Source organism: Lepus europaeus, chromosome 19 (genome assembly GCF_033115175.1).
Source record: "Lepus europaeus isolate LE1 chromosome 19, mLepTim1.pri, whole genome shotgun sequence".
Taxonomy (NCBI): Eukaryota; Metazoa; Chordata; class Mammalia; order Lagomorpha; family Leporidae; genus Lepus; species Lepus europaeus.
The window spans coordinates 57,772,436-57,788,254 of record NC_084845.1 but is presented as its reverse complement, the minus strand read 5'-3'; the positions used below and the strand labels follow the sequence as shown (position 1 = coordinate 57,788,254).

Here is a 15,819-nt window from a genome sequence, read left to right as displayed (position 1 = left end):
AGTAGTTGCAAAGATTGAAGGGAAACATAAAGGGAAAACTCTGTAATTGTATTTCTTTCTACTTAGAACCTATGATAGATCCCTTTAAAAAGAAAAACAGCTTTTTCTCTTTTCCCAAAAGCAGTCCAAAAGGGCATTAAAGAACATCTGTAATTTACATAGAAGGGAGAAATGCCAAAGAAATGCAGATTCCACAGCTGTTAACCCAAGGGACAGCTCAAACCAGGCAAATCTCTAAATAAGGTCTGAAAGGCAGATGGTCTGCTAGAGGGCAGCTAAATTCCAAAACTAGGAGTATGGAGTGGGCACTTGGAATGCCAATGTCTGCCATTCTAGAAAGCTACCTTTTGCCTTTATATGGACAAAGCAAAACAATCAATATTTCTTTGCTAATTAAGATATACTAAAGAAGACTGGGCACTTTGGCACCTCCTACCATATAAATGTAAAAAAGAATTCTTCTTGTTTTTTCATATTTATTTTCATCTAGTCAATATTACATGTTGGTTAACAACATCACTAAACTGTGTATTTCCCAAATACACAATACCAAAAGTTAATGAACTTTCAGAAATTCTAACAGAATAAATTATAGAACTCGACCCCTGCCTCTCTACATTCTGTGACACCTTATGCAAGTTACTTGACATTTACTGCCTCAACTATTTTTTTTACTTGTAAAATGGATAATATAATATACTCAGGGTTGCAAGGCTTAAATAATCAATACATATAGACATAAGTATTTCAGATACATTGTAAAAGTCACATAAGGCCGACGTCGCGGCTCAATAGGCTATTCCTCCGCCTTGCGGCGCCGGCACACCGGGTTCTAGTCCCGGTCGGGGCGCTGGATTCTGTCCCAGTTACTCCTCTTCCAGGCCAGCTCTCTGCTCTGGCCTGGGAGTGCAGTGGAGGATGACCCAAGTGCTTGGGCCCTGCACCCCATGGGAGACCGGGATTAGCACCTGGCTCCTGCCATCGGATCAGCACGGTGCGCCAGCCACAGCGCGCCTGCCACAGCGGCCATTGGAGGGTGAACCAACGGTAAAGGAAGACCTTTCTCTCTCTCTCTCACTATCCACTCTGCCTGTCCAAAAAAAAAAAAAAAAAAAGTCACATAAGTCTTAGCTCCTATTATTAAGGCCATACCTTATCAATTTAGAGCAAGCCCCATCTCTTTACTATGATTTTTACTCATGAAACTTGCATGGCATCCACTATAAATTGACATGGCTTACACCTTACCTATGTCAGATATGTAGAAAAGGGTCTCAACTATGACATCTTGAATTTGTTGGCCTGTTAACTAATAGTAGCTATCAAATGTTAAAAACTTGATTGCAAAAATAGATGCATTCAGATGTCTAACTTGAAGGTTCACTAACTAGGGGGCTGGTGTTGTGGTGCAGCAAGTTAAAGCACCATTTAGAACACCAGCATCCCTTCTGGGAGTGCTAGATTGAGTCCTGGTTGCTCTGCTTCTTTCTGATCCAGCTCCCTGCTAATGCACCTGGGAAGGTATTGGAAGATGATACCAATACTTAGGTCTCATCATTTACGTAGGAGATGTGGATGGAGTTCCTGACTCTTGGCTTTGGCCTGGTTCAGCCTGGGATGTGATGCCCAGTTGGGGAGTAAACCAGTGGATGCACAATCTCTCTCCGCTTCTCTGTCTCTGTCACTCTGCCTTTCAATTAAATCTTTAAAAAATAAAGGTTAAATATATCACTCTATTTGTCTTTGACTGGTAGTCCTCTTCTACATAATATATGTGTTTAGTATAATGACTAAGTGCCTTTTGCAAAAAACTGTCAATACTCTGTGTAGATAGCATCTGGGAGGGCTAAATAGAACATTAGGGAGTTAAAAGACACTCTGAAGTGAAAAATAAGATGAAAATAGAGAGAAAGATGTGTTCTAAATCTCTACAAAAGAGTTTTACCAATATTTCATATTTTTCATCCTCTATTTTTGGTTAGACTAATATTAGAGTTCTGTTCCTTTAACTGTCAAATTGGCTTTCCATCTTACAAGTAATCTTTCTCCACAGAAGAGTCTTTTAAAAGTTATAAATAAAATACCCCAAATATTTTTTCCCATGGTTGAGAACATTAGAGCACTGACATTTTAATCTGTTCTGTACAAGAGTGAGTTGTGTCAACATACCGCTCCCAGCTACAGCACCAAGAAAAAAAATGTTTAATTAAAGACAGAAGAAACCACATTTGTAGCCTAAGCCACTGAGATACAATGAAGAGTTGACATCATCAGAGTCAGTTCTTTGTCACAGTCAAAAGGGAAAAATAATGACAAAGAAAAGTGTGATGCCATAAAGGAAAAACATGATAGTGTCATGTCAATGTTCACACTAACAACTAAAATGTAGTATTTACATAGTACTCACTTCCTGAGTACAAACACTACTCTTAACATCATAAAGCATCTCTGGATGTAAATAAATGCTATTAACCATGTATATGTTGTACAAGATACAGCTGAACCACAAAAGAAAATAAGCCCAGAAAGTAAAGGCTTATCAACAACAAATATTACTTTTACTGGGTTTATTCCAGAATATTGGCTATATTCCATCTTCAAATTTGAAGGGCAAATCTGCACTATCACAATACAATTTTTCAAAATTAAGCACAAATTAACTGCATTCTTTTTTTTAATTTTTAAAAAAATTTTTTTTTTATTTTTGACAGGCAGAGTGGACAGTGAGAGAAAGACAGAGAGAAAGATCTTCCTTTGCCGTTGGTTCACCCTCCAATGGCCACCGCGGTTGGCACGCTGCGGCCAGCGCACCGCGCTGATCCGATGGCAGGAGCCAGGTGCTTCTCCTGGTCTCCCATGGGGTGCAGGGCCCAAGCACTTGGGCCATCCTCCACTGCACTCCCGGGCCATAGCAGAGAGCTGGCCTGGAAGAGGGCAACCGGGACAGAATCCGGTGCCCTGACCGGGACTAGAACCCGGTGTGCCGGCGCCGCAAGGCGGAGGATTAGCCTAGTGAGCCGCGGCGCCGGCTAAAATTAACTGCATTCTAACAATAGCGTGCTTGCCTGTGTCCTGCTCTTTGGCCAAGGCACCCTCTTTTCTTTCTTTTTTTTTTTTTTTGACAGGCAGAATTAGACAGTGAGAGAGAGACAGAAAGGTCTTCCTTCCATTGGTTCACCCCCAAAATGGCCACTACGGTGGCGCACCGCGCCGATCTGAAGCCAGGAGCCGGGTGCTTCCTCCTGGTCTCCCATGCTGGTGCAGGGTCCAAGGATTTGGGCCATTCCCCACTGCTTTCCTGAGCCACAGCAAAGAGCTGGACTGGAAGAGGAGCAACCGGGACAGAATCTGGTGCCCCAACTGGGACTAGAACCCGGGGTGCCGGCGCCACAGGCTGAAGATTAGCCTAGTGAGCCGCGGCGCTGGCCCAGGGCACCTTCTTATCAGAGAGGCAGTACAGCACAATGAAAATAGAGGGCAGTTGCAACTGGGTTCCAATCTTAGGTCTGCTGGTTCCCAGCTTAGTAACTCTTGGGCAAATTACTTAACATACTTAAGACATTTTTCTTCATCTATAAAATTAGGATAATAGTCACTACTCATGAGTATTATGGTAAGGTTTCTGTGAGATAATTCATGTAAAGTACTCAGTTCATACAGATGTCCTATCTATTCTTGGCAAATAGTAAAAGCTCTACAAATAATAGTATTCAGTTTCGATTTTTTTGTAATACTCACCACTTGCTGACAGTACATCATCAAATCCTCCAGGTTCTGTATTCCTTATAACAACTTATTTCATCCTTATATTAATATAGTCTACCTTACCTTAGTGTAAATGTTGAAAATTAATATTAAAACTAGTATGCAGTGGCCTATTCATCCACATAAATATGTGTTTACAGCATAATAGAACAGAATGGTTATCAGCTTGAGTTCTCAAGTGAAAAATGCCTGCACTAGTTGATTACATTTTAATCAAGGCAATAATACTTAACACTTGTACCATTTTTGGCAAGTAACTTATGCCTCGGTTTCCTCACCTGTAAAATGAGAATAAAAATATTTTATACCTATAAGGCTGTTGAAAAGATGAAATATATTAAATATATGTAAAGCTATTAGAATAATATCTGACCCTAGTAAGAGCCAAAAATATGTCTGCATAATGAATATATTATTGTATTAAATATTGCACATATGTTATATAACAGAAAGTTGTATGGAGAGGGAACTGGGTAAATATTTTAGAAAACAGGAATAGAGGAACATGTTTAAAAGGGAAAAATTTAACAAATATAATACAGAAAATAACAGAAGAAGAATTAATATAAAGAATGAGTCTAGCCTTTACAGAGGGCAAAAAACTGGGTGAGTCAGTGGTAAAGGAAACAGAGAACACAACACACGGAAGTGCCATATTTTAACCATATTAGGGATAGCAACACAGAGAAGACAGGATGAAGATTCAGATGGTGATGAAAGAAGACAGTAAAAGAAACAGGCAATGATGAGAGGAATACAAAAGCCCCATTTGGTGGCCAGCATACAGATCTGTCTGCCTGGAACTGAAGGTTCTTATAGGAGCATAGTTGACTCGGTGCTCTCATGTCCCCCCAGAGTAGAAAGCACAGAGTAGGTGCTCATTAAACATGTATGTAAAACACAGAATGAAATCCAGTGGTAACCAGTTGCAAATGCTAGATCAAGCAGTCTCTCAATGTGATAAGGTACACTGTTGTGTCTAAAGCAGATGACAGGTGTACCGAGACAAAATTCTCTTTAGCCACTGGGGCCTAAAGCCTCAGCTATAAGATGGTGGGACTGCTACCCACTATGATACACAAACATCATTTTTTAAGTATACCATGCCATGTTGGGAGGTAACAGGTAAATAGCACGGCTACTACACCATAAGCAACGCCACAAAGACAAAGAAGACTAAGTAAGTCAGAGAGGACACGATGTACAGTAGTCTTTGCCTAATTTGCTGGTACATTGACAGACCAATTAAAGTGAGAAAAGACAACTGGCAAAAAAGAGCAGCAGTTCAGAAACTGCTGTAATAGACTAGGCATGAAAACTAAGGGCCTAAATTAGGGCAACAAAAAGGATGAATTCAGAACAAATTGTGAAAGAATAACTGCTTAGAACTCAATTTAGTTCAGTTCAATAAACATTTATTGCTGCCTATTACAACTCAGCCATTTGGCAGGCTTTAGGGATTTTTAAAAACTCAAGACACAATTCCTATCCTAAGGAATTATTTTTTAATTATAGAAACAGAATTCCAGGTTGCCTTAACTCATTCTATTTCACATAATCTCCTAGAAGAAAGGAAATATAAAAAGGTATTATATTTTGCAGCATAAACCAAAGGCAGTTTCTACCTACTTATTACAGCTTCAAAAAATAATCCTTTTGGTGAGAAGTATCAATATCATTGGCCAGATGGCTACAGAGACAATTCTATGGAATAGTCTCCTAAACACAATAGTTGTACCAATAGTTCTTAATATATTTATATTTGAGTAAGGGTTAGAATCTACAGCATTGGCAAATCCCACTTTTAGCCCTTAAAAAAAATAACAGCTATCATGTATTAGATGCATATTATGTATCAAATACTGCGCCACTTTACATACACTATCTCATTTTATCCTTAAAACAACCCTAAGCTTTTCCAGGCCCCTATGTGCTTTGGGAATGATGGGTTATGGTGCACACATGGCTAAGTCCAGGCTCCACACCACATACGACCAGTCCTGAAAATAGCACAGAATTGGCATCAAGAAACCCCAATCGCAAAAGTACAATCTCTTAAGGAGTGGATCGCAAGCTCCTGAGGAACATATATTTTGCCAAGAGGCACAAGAAGGGACTGAAGAAGATGCAGACCAACACACCAAGGCTATGAGTGCACATCCTAAGGCAATCAGGCCCTTGTCAAGCCTAAGGAAGCTAAGCCTGTGATTTCAAAGAGTGTCAGCCAAAAGCTCAATTAACTTGCCTGCATTGCTCATCCCAAACTTGGGAAGCATACTTAAGCCCACATTGCTAAGTGTCTTAGGCTGTCCTAGTCAAAGACGAAGACTGAAGGCAAAGGCCAAGGCCAAGCCTCAAATCAAGGGCAAGGCCAAGGTTCAAACCAAGCCTAGGGCCCAGGCCCAAAACAAGCTGAAGGCCCAGCCACAGGCCCAGGTTGCACCTGTACCTTCAGCTCCATTTTCAGCTCAGGCTCAGACTCAGGCTCCTGCTCATAAAGGTGCTGGGCACCACAAAAGCTCCAAAGTAACAGCCTCTCTGCCAATACGAGGGTGTGTGACTCCCGAGCTGCTGTTCCCATGGGGTTAGTATTCACCTATGTTGTTTGTACAAATGAGCCTGAGAAAGGGAAACAGACAAAAACCCTGAAAGACAGGTATTATTTATCTTATTTTGTCCATGAAAACTCAAATCTTAGAATATTATGTCACACATCAAAGGATACATAGACAGGAAAATGGCAAAATCAGAATTCAAAAAGATTCAGTTAACTCTCAAGTCCATGTTCTTATTAAATGTGTTTTAATAGATAAGTCCAGAAATGGCTTTGAAAAAGGCACCTAAGACACAGAGAAAGAAGAGTCACTGAGGCAAGGCTGACACTTGACATGTTTATAGGACACAGTACAGTGGATTTGCCTGAGACTTACCTACTGGATCCATACAGGAAGAAATCTAAAGGTCTGTGTCTTAATTTTCTACTGCTGTTATAACACACTGCCACAAACTGAGTGACTTAAAACAATGTAAATTTATTATCCTACAGTTTTATAGGTCATAAATCTGAAATGAATCTCACTGGGCTAGACGAAGGTGTCAGTAAAGCTGTGTTCCTTTCTGAAGGCTGTAGAGCAGAAACTACTTCATTTCCTTCCAGCTTCTGGAGGACTAACAGCATTGCTTGGCTCCTGGTTCTTTCAGCCATTTTCAAAATCAACAATGGTCTGTTGAGTCCTTACATGTTGTTTCTGTCTAGTTCTCCTATAGCCCCATCTCTCTTTCACTACAAAAAGGTTAATTATCTGGACCCCTGTGATCAAACTGGGCCCAGCCAGATAATTTGTCATATCACAACATGTCTAACTTAATCACATATACAAAGTTCCTTCTGCTATGTTAAGTAATAGATTCTGGGTATTAGGACATGGACATCATTAGTGTGTGGAGGGGTCATTACTCTGCCTATCAGTCTGACTATAAGGGAGTGGAGCCACCCTATGTTTGAACCATATAACTAGCCCCTTACTCTGGTTCTACACGTACAAGACAATTTATTGATAATATTTTGGCTTGGCATATAGTTTATTGATAGGAAAAGAATCTATTGTTTAAAGGATATACAGTCTAATCTGTTCGGCAAATATGCTTTACATTATACTGAATAATTTGTTTTCTAAGTTATACATTAGTGTCTTATGAGTGCTGTCAGAATGAATCAGATCCTCTTAGTCAAAAAACTCCAAGACACAGACAAGATCGATATTCTGAATCTTTAAGGATCAGAGTCAGAGTTGAGGGAGAAGGTATATTTAATAGCACTTTATCTATGATAAAAACAAGTTCTTGAAAATCATGTTTACGAAGTTATATATAATTAGATATATCTACAAAAGCACATAAATGTCACCCTCTTTGATTTATAAGATTTGTGTCAACAAAGAGAAGAGTCACAAGATTTTTTTTATTGCAACTGTATAATCAATCAAATGGTATAAAGCAGAGAGTATCCTTGGAAGGCTCAGGCAATTTCAAATCAACAACCTTTAATACTCAGATCACATAAATTAGTGGCTACCTAGAGATGCAGTATTTGGGGGAAAATACAGAAAGACTACTAATTAAGATGGGGCTTCTTTTTGGGATAACAGAAAAGTTCTAAAATTGATTGTGATGATGGCTGCTCAACTCTACAGAGGCAAAAAAATCATTGCATTGTGCATTTTAAATGAGTGAGTTGTATGGTGTGTCTCAACAAAGCTGTAAAATACATTGAACACACAAAGAGAAGACAATGAGGGATGCAACTGCTTAAAAATTGGGATTAAGTGAAAGAAAAATAAGGGGTCTAATACAATTTATGAACTTAATAACAATCGCTTTCTTAATACGTTCTAGTTTCTTCTGTCTTCTTTAGCTTTTTACAGGCTCTGTTCTTGGGAAAGTGACAATTTTCTAACTCTTTTATTTAAAATCAACTAATACAAATATACAAGAAATGCATTCTACAAATTATAATGTGACTCTGATGTTAACTTCCAGTGCTCCTTACTATAGAATGACTATGGATAAGGGAAACATTTCCATACCAATCCTATTTCAAAGGGTCATGTTTTGTCACTTTTTCTGGAAGCCCCTTGCTGATTCTCTTTTTGCACTAAACCATTCTATGCACCACAGCAACTATGTTGATTCATGCCTTCTGGTATCAAGATTCTCATATTCAAAGAAGTGGTATCTACTTCAAAATGTAGAAAGTTCACACGTTAGTAGACAATCTCTAGCCACTATACTGTACAAGTGTAACTGCTACAGTCCTCAGTAGAGACTCCACTGATCCATTATTTAATGACGTTTCTGTATGCACTTCCTTTTCCCTGTATCCTCTTTCAAGAGCAATGACAGCCCCCCTTTCCCATGTACCACAGCAGAGTAAAAACTGGCTGGTAGAAGTCACTGGGCAGTTCTACTTGCAAATTAGGTCATGCAATGTTTGGCTTTAGGTTTTCTTATATTTGATACAAAAATAATCATCAAATAGCCCCTAAAACTGCCCCTCTGAATAATGATCAAACTATTTCCAGAGAACTCGTTCCTAAAATTAATACACTAAAATAGTTTAGTTAATTCATAAAAGATCATTATCTGGGCCGGTGCCGCGACTCAATAGGCTAATCCTCCACCTGTGGCACCGGCACACTGGGTTCTAGTCCCGGTCAGGGCGCTGGATTCTGTCCCGGATGCTCCTCTTCCAGTCCAGCTCTCTGCTGTGGCCCGGGAGTGCAGTGGAGGATGGCCCAAGTCTTTGGGCCCTGCACCCGCGTGGGAGACCAGGAGAAGCACCTGGCTCCCGGCTTCGGATCGGCACGGTGCGACGGCCGCAGTGGCCATTGCGGGGTGAACCAACAGAAAAAGGAAGATCTTTGTCTCTCTCTCTCTCTCTCACTGTCCACACTGCCTGTCAAAAAACAACGACAACAACAACCAGGGGTTCTTCCAACCTTGGAGGGTTATGAGAGAACAATTTCTTATAACAGCTTAGACAAAATGGTCTAGTTATTTTCTTACATGAAAGACTACACTCCATTCTAAGAACATCAGAAATAATCAAGGTTGCAACATTAATCCTTCAGTATGACTGTGCTTATATATTGGATTCTCTACTGAATGACCTGTCTATCTTACTCTGTTATAAGCTTTAATGAAATACAATTTAATCCTATATCATGGTATACTTAGTTGTACAAGATACTTCCAGAAGTTTGAGGAAAATGGAATTAAAAGAAGTTTGTTTTGGGGCTGGCGCTGTGGTAGAGCAGGTAAAGCCATCACCAGCCATGCCAGTACCCCATATGGGCGCTGATCCAAGTCCCGGCTGCTCCACTTCTGATCTGGCTCTCTGCTATAGCCTAGGAAAGCAGAAGATGGCTCAAATTTTTGGAGCCCCACACCCATATGGGAGACCCACAAGAAGTTCCTGGCTCCTGGCTTTGGACAGGCCCTGCTCTGGCCATTGCAGCCATTTGAGGGGGTGAACCAGCAGATAGAAGGCCTCTCTCTCTCTGCCTCTGCCTCTCTGTAACTCTGCCTTTCAAATAAATAAATATTTTTAAAAATTACATACTTTAAAAAAAATTTATTTTGGTGTGAAAGTTTTGAAATTCAAGCGCAGCTTTTTCCATAACATTTTCCACAAACTTTTTGAAGATTCATTGAATATGCAGAATGAATGTGATAGTCCAAGATCAATGTACAATAATCCATGCTATATAGTTTTATATAATTTCCTTGCTTTTAAATATGAATGCACAACTGATCTTGTAGAATTAACATACCATAAATTGAGTTCCTGATGCATAAGTACCTTGTCAAATAGCTTACATTATTCATTTTTTAAGGTTTCTACAAAAAGTAGCTATTGCAGATGAAACTGGAAAACTTTGTGGGCTGCAACAGAGTCTACAAAGCAGTTTACACCACATTTATAAGTTGGATTATGTTGTTGTTGTTTCGATGCACAAAGAAACTCAAGTCTATTTTCTAGAGATTCCTTCAGACAATTGAAAGCTGAATTTCCAAGCAGACAGCTGTAGCTCATTAGATCTGCTGTGGACCGTGAAAGCCACTTGCCACTAGTGTCAAAAGACTATTACTCATTTCAATTTCACCAAAGAGGACAGACTTTTTCTGACAAAACATTACTGAAAAGCACTGAGTTTAGGGCTGTGACTGGAACAGCTCAGCATACAGGGATGGAAACTCGACAGAGAAATGAAAGCCAAGTGGAGGCAACAGATAGATGTTGCAGCTTTTCACCTTCAGAGACCACAGCTTCCACCTAGATTTTGAAGGAAATAAAACAGCAATAACAAGGCACTTACAGCATGTATGGTAATTGTACCATCTAACCTATCAGAACTGTCAGTTTGAATGGCAAATTCTGAGCATATGATTGAGTTTTTAAATCTCAGCAATTCAAAACAGAGAAACTTAAGGGACCAATTAAATCAACTTTGACTGTCAATCACTGTCCAGGCAATATAATTAATCAACAAATCAGGATCATACTCATAAAGAGTCCAAGTCCTTATTCAGCAACCACAAAGACAACTCAAGAAACTCTGGACATTAAAAATTCTCTAGGGGAGCCAACATTGAGGCACAGAGGGTTAAGCTGCCACTTGGTATGCTGGTATTTCATATTGGAGTGTTGGTTTGATTCCCAGCTACTCTGCTTCCAATTCAGTGTCCTGCTAATGTGACTGAGAAAGCAGCAGAAGACGGCCCAAGTACCTGAGCCCCAGGCTTATGACTCTGGTGTGGCCCAGATCTTGCTACTGTGGTTATTTGGGGAGTGAACCAGAGCATACCAGATTTTTCTCTCTGTCTTTCTATTACTCTTTCAGATACATGAATAAACTTTTAAAAAAAAAAGATGCTTACATAAAAAAAAAATAGAAATCCTGAGGGTCGGCATCATGGTATACCAAGTAAAGGTGCTTCCTGCAATGCCATCATCCCATATGGGTTCATGTTTGAGACCCAACTGCTCCATTTCTGATCCAGCTCCCTGGTAATGGCCTGAGAAGAGCAGTGGAAGATCGTCAAAGTGTTTGGGACCTTGTCACCCATGCGGGAGACTCAGAAGAAGCTCCTGGCTCCAAGCCTTAACCTGGCCCAGCCCATCTGTTGAGGCCATTTGGAGAGTGAACCAGAGGATGGAAAATCTGTTTCTTCATCTTTCCCTTTCTCTAACTCTCACTTTCAAATAAATAAATAACTCTTGTAAAAAAATAAAAACTCTCTAGAATTACATATAATATTATTATGCCACAGCTAGTATGCCAAAGGTGAAAATAAGGTAATTATTTAGATAATTTGCACAAATATTAAGTAGTCTTGCTCTTCAGACAGCATTTAAATCTAGACATTTGAATAATATGCAACTAAATTTTAGATGAGTAGATACAGCCTGATGTTTAATTTATATATCAACATTAAGAGGGATTCAAGAATGCTCAGCTACATCCTATTTCTTTGTTTTTATTTTCTTTTATGTATTTGTAAGGCAGAGAGACATATGCTAAAGTGTGTTAGCACAGACTCAAGTTAGACATATTAGAGCAATGAACGATGTTTCATTATATTTGGGTCCATTACCTCATAATATAATTCATAACAATGACAATTATTTATGTTCTAGTGACTTAGAAAACTATTTTTAATGGTACTAATAATCATAATGTTCTGTTCCTGAAAAAAGTCTACGAAATCACAATTAGTATGTATGATAATAATATTATTCTTAATAGTCACAGAGTAGCTTATAAAAAATACCTAAGACTAAGTAAAATACCTCAATAATAGAGGGTACTCAAAATATTGTATACTGATAACAAAGGAAGATCAAGAGCTACACCAAGATACTTGTAAGAAGTATATAAAAGAGATCATGATGGAAAAAAATTGTAACACAGATAGGAATTCCAGGTTTGAAACACACTGTTGAAAGATATATCTAGCTCTAAATCTGTTGTTTAAGAGATACGGAAAGTTTTAAGTCTAGAGTTACTCAAAATTCTACAGTAGGTTATTATTTCTATTAAGTGGGGAAATTGCTTTAACTCAAAATTCTAAATATAGCTTAGTCTACTGTACCCCTAAGAACCACAAGGAGATTTCTTTTTTCCATTGGGCCAAGTATTAGATAAGAGGTGAGATTAATGAGGCAGGAGAGCAGAAAAAAAAGCTTTTAAGACCAAGTATTCACATGTGCAATTTTATACATAAAAGAATCTCCAAAGTCCGATAGTTAGCATATGAGACAGACAAATAGTAACTGGCTGCATGTCTTTTTAAAAAAAATTCATAGTTACTCCTTATGTTTGTTTAAGGTGCTTAAACTATCTGGAACAGCAAATCTCAATTCTAGCTAATTGTCCAAAAGGCAGAAAGAGACATCCTGTATTTGTTTCTTCTAAAGTCTAACAACAATTTTATGTCTGATTCCATGGAAGGAGTTTTTATATAACTCACTATAGCTTAAAGTGAATATCATGAGTCAAAATTCTAAGAGGGGGCCAGCTCTGTTGGTGTAGCAGATAAGGCCACTTCCTGAAGTGCCAGCATCCAATATGGGCGCCGGTTTGAGACCCAGCTGCTCTACTTCTGATCCAGTTCTCTGCTATGGCCTGGAAAAGCAGTGGAAAATGGCCCGAGTGTTTGGGCACCTGCACCCACGTAGGAGACCCAGAAGAAGCTCCTGGCTCCTGGCTTTGGATTGACCCAGCTCTGCCAGCTGCAGTTATTTGTGGAGTAAACCAGCAGATGAAAGATCTCTCTCTCTCTCTCTGCCTCTGTCTCTCTGTAACTCCGCCTTTCAAATAAATAAATAAATCTTTAAAAAAAATTCTGAGAAAAAAATGGTAAATTTATTCTTAATTTGATTAATATGAACTTTTAAAGCCTAATATTAATGGCTATGTAATGTTCAGTTTGTCCATATGAATCACACCTTTTGAAATTATTTTTATCAAGTGGACAGCATAGAGTAACCTGTCTAAAATTTTTCTCAGTTCTTCTTTAATATTAACCAGAATTTCAATGAAATATCCTACAAAGATTTGTTAGTAGCCTAGAATTGCCACATAGCCAAAAGGTAAGTTTATTAGGCAAATTATATGAAACTGGCATTTCTATAAGTAAAAAACAGGTAAATTGTGGCAGTTTCTTGTGTCTTTACCAAAAATCATTTTTAAATGTTTCCAACTGTACACTAGAGAAAAGAAAATATGAAGAAAAAAGTTTACATGATGTGAAAATACAAGTAAAATATGCTTTCAAAGGAATCAACTAAAGGCTAAGATATAAACAGAAACAGAAATAGTAGCTTCTATAAGAAGGGGGAAAAATTAGGTAGTTCAACAGGTTCCTGAAATCCTGGTAGTGATCGATAAATTGACTTCTGCTTCACCTTTTATGAAGAAGCTGTACTTAGCAAATCACTGTGTAAGCTGCCTCAATAACAGCATTCTTGCTATCAAGTTTACTTGCAATGATTCCAACAAAGAAATTAATTTCTTAGATGACAAGAAAAGGTTATCTGAAATGGGGAAAACACAAGAGACTGAGCTTTCTGTTAATAAAAATAGACAAATATCAGTCTATGCACTGAGTACAGGACTGTTTAACTCTCTGAAAGATCTGGTTTCCCTGTAGCTCACTCATGATCATTATATGTTCACACAAACCTACACAAATCTACATATAAATGTGAGGGTACTTCAAAAAGTTCATGGGAAATGAAATTAAAAGATGTTTATTTTGGTGCAAAATATTTTGAAATCAATTCATATTCCTTTATTTACATACAAGGGTACTTCAAAAGACCATGGACACATAGAATTGAAAGATGAGCTTATTTTTGGTGCAAACAATTTTTGGGATAGATACATGAGTAATTTTTTAATAATGCACATTTCCCATGAACTTTTTGAAGTTTATACTTGGATTAGTTTACCCAAGACTTTCTTAGTTTTAGTCCTAAAAGTTTCATGACCCAGAAAACCCAGTCTAAGCAAACTAAAATAGTCATCCCAGTCTACACAATGAATACAATGTGATTATTTGTTAAAACAGACATATTCTCATCCATTTATATCCCAAACTCCAAACACTATTTTTCTGATACATAATGAAGTCATTAAATCTTCAGAAAATAAGAGGTATTTTACACTTGTCCAGTAGTATTATATGTTTCATGGCTATATCACTAATATATGTAAATGGCAGGAAACAAATCTCAGAACTTGGAAACTGCCATTTTTCACAACTTATCACACTTACTCCCTTCTAAAAGGTCTCATGTTTAAATCAGAATCATATCATTAAGCATTTATCACAGGTAACCTCTTAAAACTATTACATTTTCTAAATACTAGGAAAATGTCTAAGGCAGTCTATTGGTTTTAATATCAGTTTCACTTACTTATCAACAAAGTAACCTTGGGGAAAACTGCTTAACTTTATTAACTCTGTGTTTCTTGGTATGTAAAATTGAGATAGTAAGAGCACCTACTGAGGGGGGCTGGCTTTGTGGTAATAATGGATAAAGCAAATGTCTTTGATGTAGGCATCCCAAGCAGGTGTCAGCTCATTTCCCAGCTGCCCCACTTTCAATCTAGCTCCCTGCTAATGACCTGGGAAAAGCAGCAGAAGGTGGCTCACATCCTTGGGCACCTGGCACCCACGTGGGAGACTCAGGTGAAGCTCCTGGCTCCTGGCTTCTGCCTGACCCAGCCCTGGCCATTGAAGCCATTTGGGGAGTGAAGCAGCAGATGGAAGATCTCCCTATGTCTCTCGCTCACTCTCTCTCAACTCTATTTTTTTTTTAACTTTGAGTTAGGTTTTTTTTTTTTAAGATTTATTTATTTATTTATTTATTTATTTGAAAGACAGCGTTACACAGAGAGAGGAGAGGCAGAGAGAGAGGTGTCTTCCATTTGCTGGTTCACTATCCAAATCGCTGCAACGGCCAGAGATGTGCCGATCTGAAGCCAGGAGCCAGGAGCTTCTTCCGGGTATCCCAGTCGGGTGCAGGGGCCCAAGGACCTGGGTCATCTTTTACTGCTTTCCCAGGCCACAATAGAGAGATAGACTGGAAGTGGAGCAGCCAGAACTCAAACCGGCACTCATATGAGATGCTGGCTCTTCAGGCCAGGGCATTAACCTGCTGCGCCACAGCGCAGGCTCCAACTCTTTCAATTAAATAAATAAATCTTCAAAATGAAGAAAAAAAAAAACAGCACCTATTGCACAATATTTTCATGAGTATTAAATAATAAATGTATGCAAAATTCTTAGTATAATAACATATAATTATCAATATCTATTACTATTATTATTTCTAAAAGCATTGCTATCCAGTTAAGAACTGACAAGAACTTTGAAGCTGGCAGTTGCCTATTTCTATCTTCTTTGGTAGAAACATTGTTTTATAAAGCAGGGTTTTATTCATCTCTTATATCTAAATCTCCACAATCATTATCTTTGACTGTA

At 38.5% G+C, this 15,819-nt stretch overlaps 1 long non-coding RNA gene across 1 annotated transcript in view; it reads right to left on the bottom strand.

Annotated features, from left to right (window-relative positions):
* Positions 1-15,819, bottom strand: part of LOC133748552 (uncharacterized) — a 232,065-nt gene that overhangs the window by 183,680 nt on the left and 32,566 nt on the right. The gene's annotated exons all lie outside the window — the stretch shown is intronic.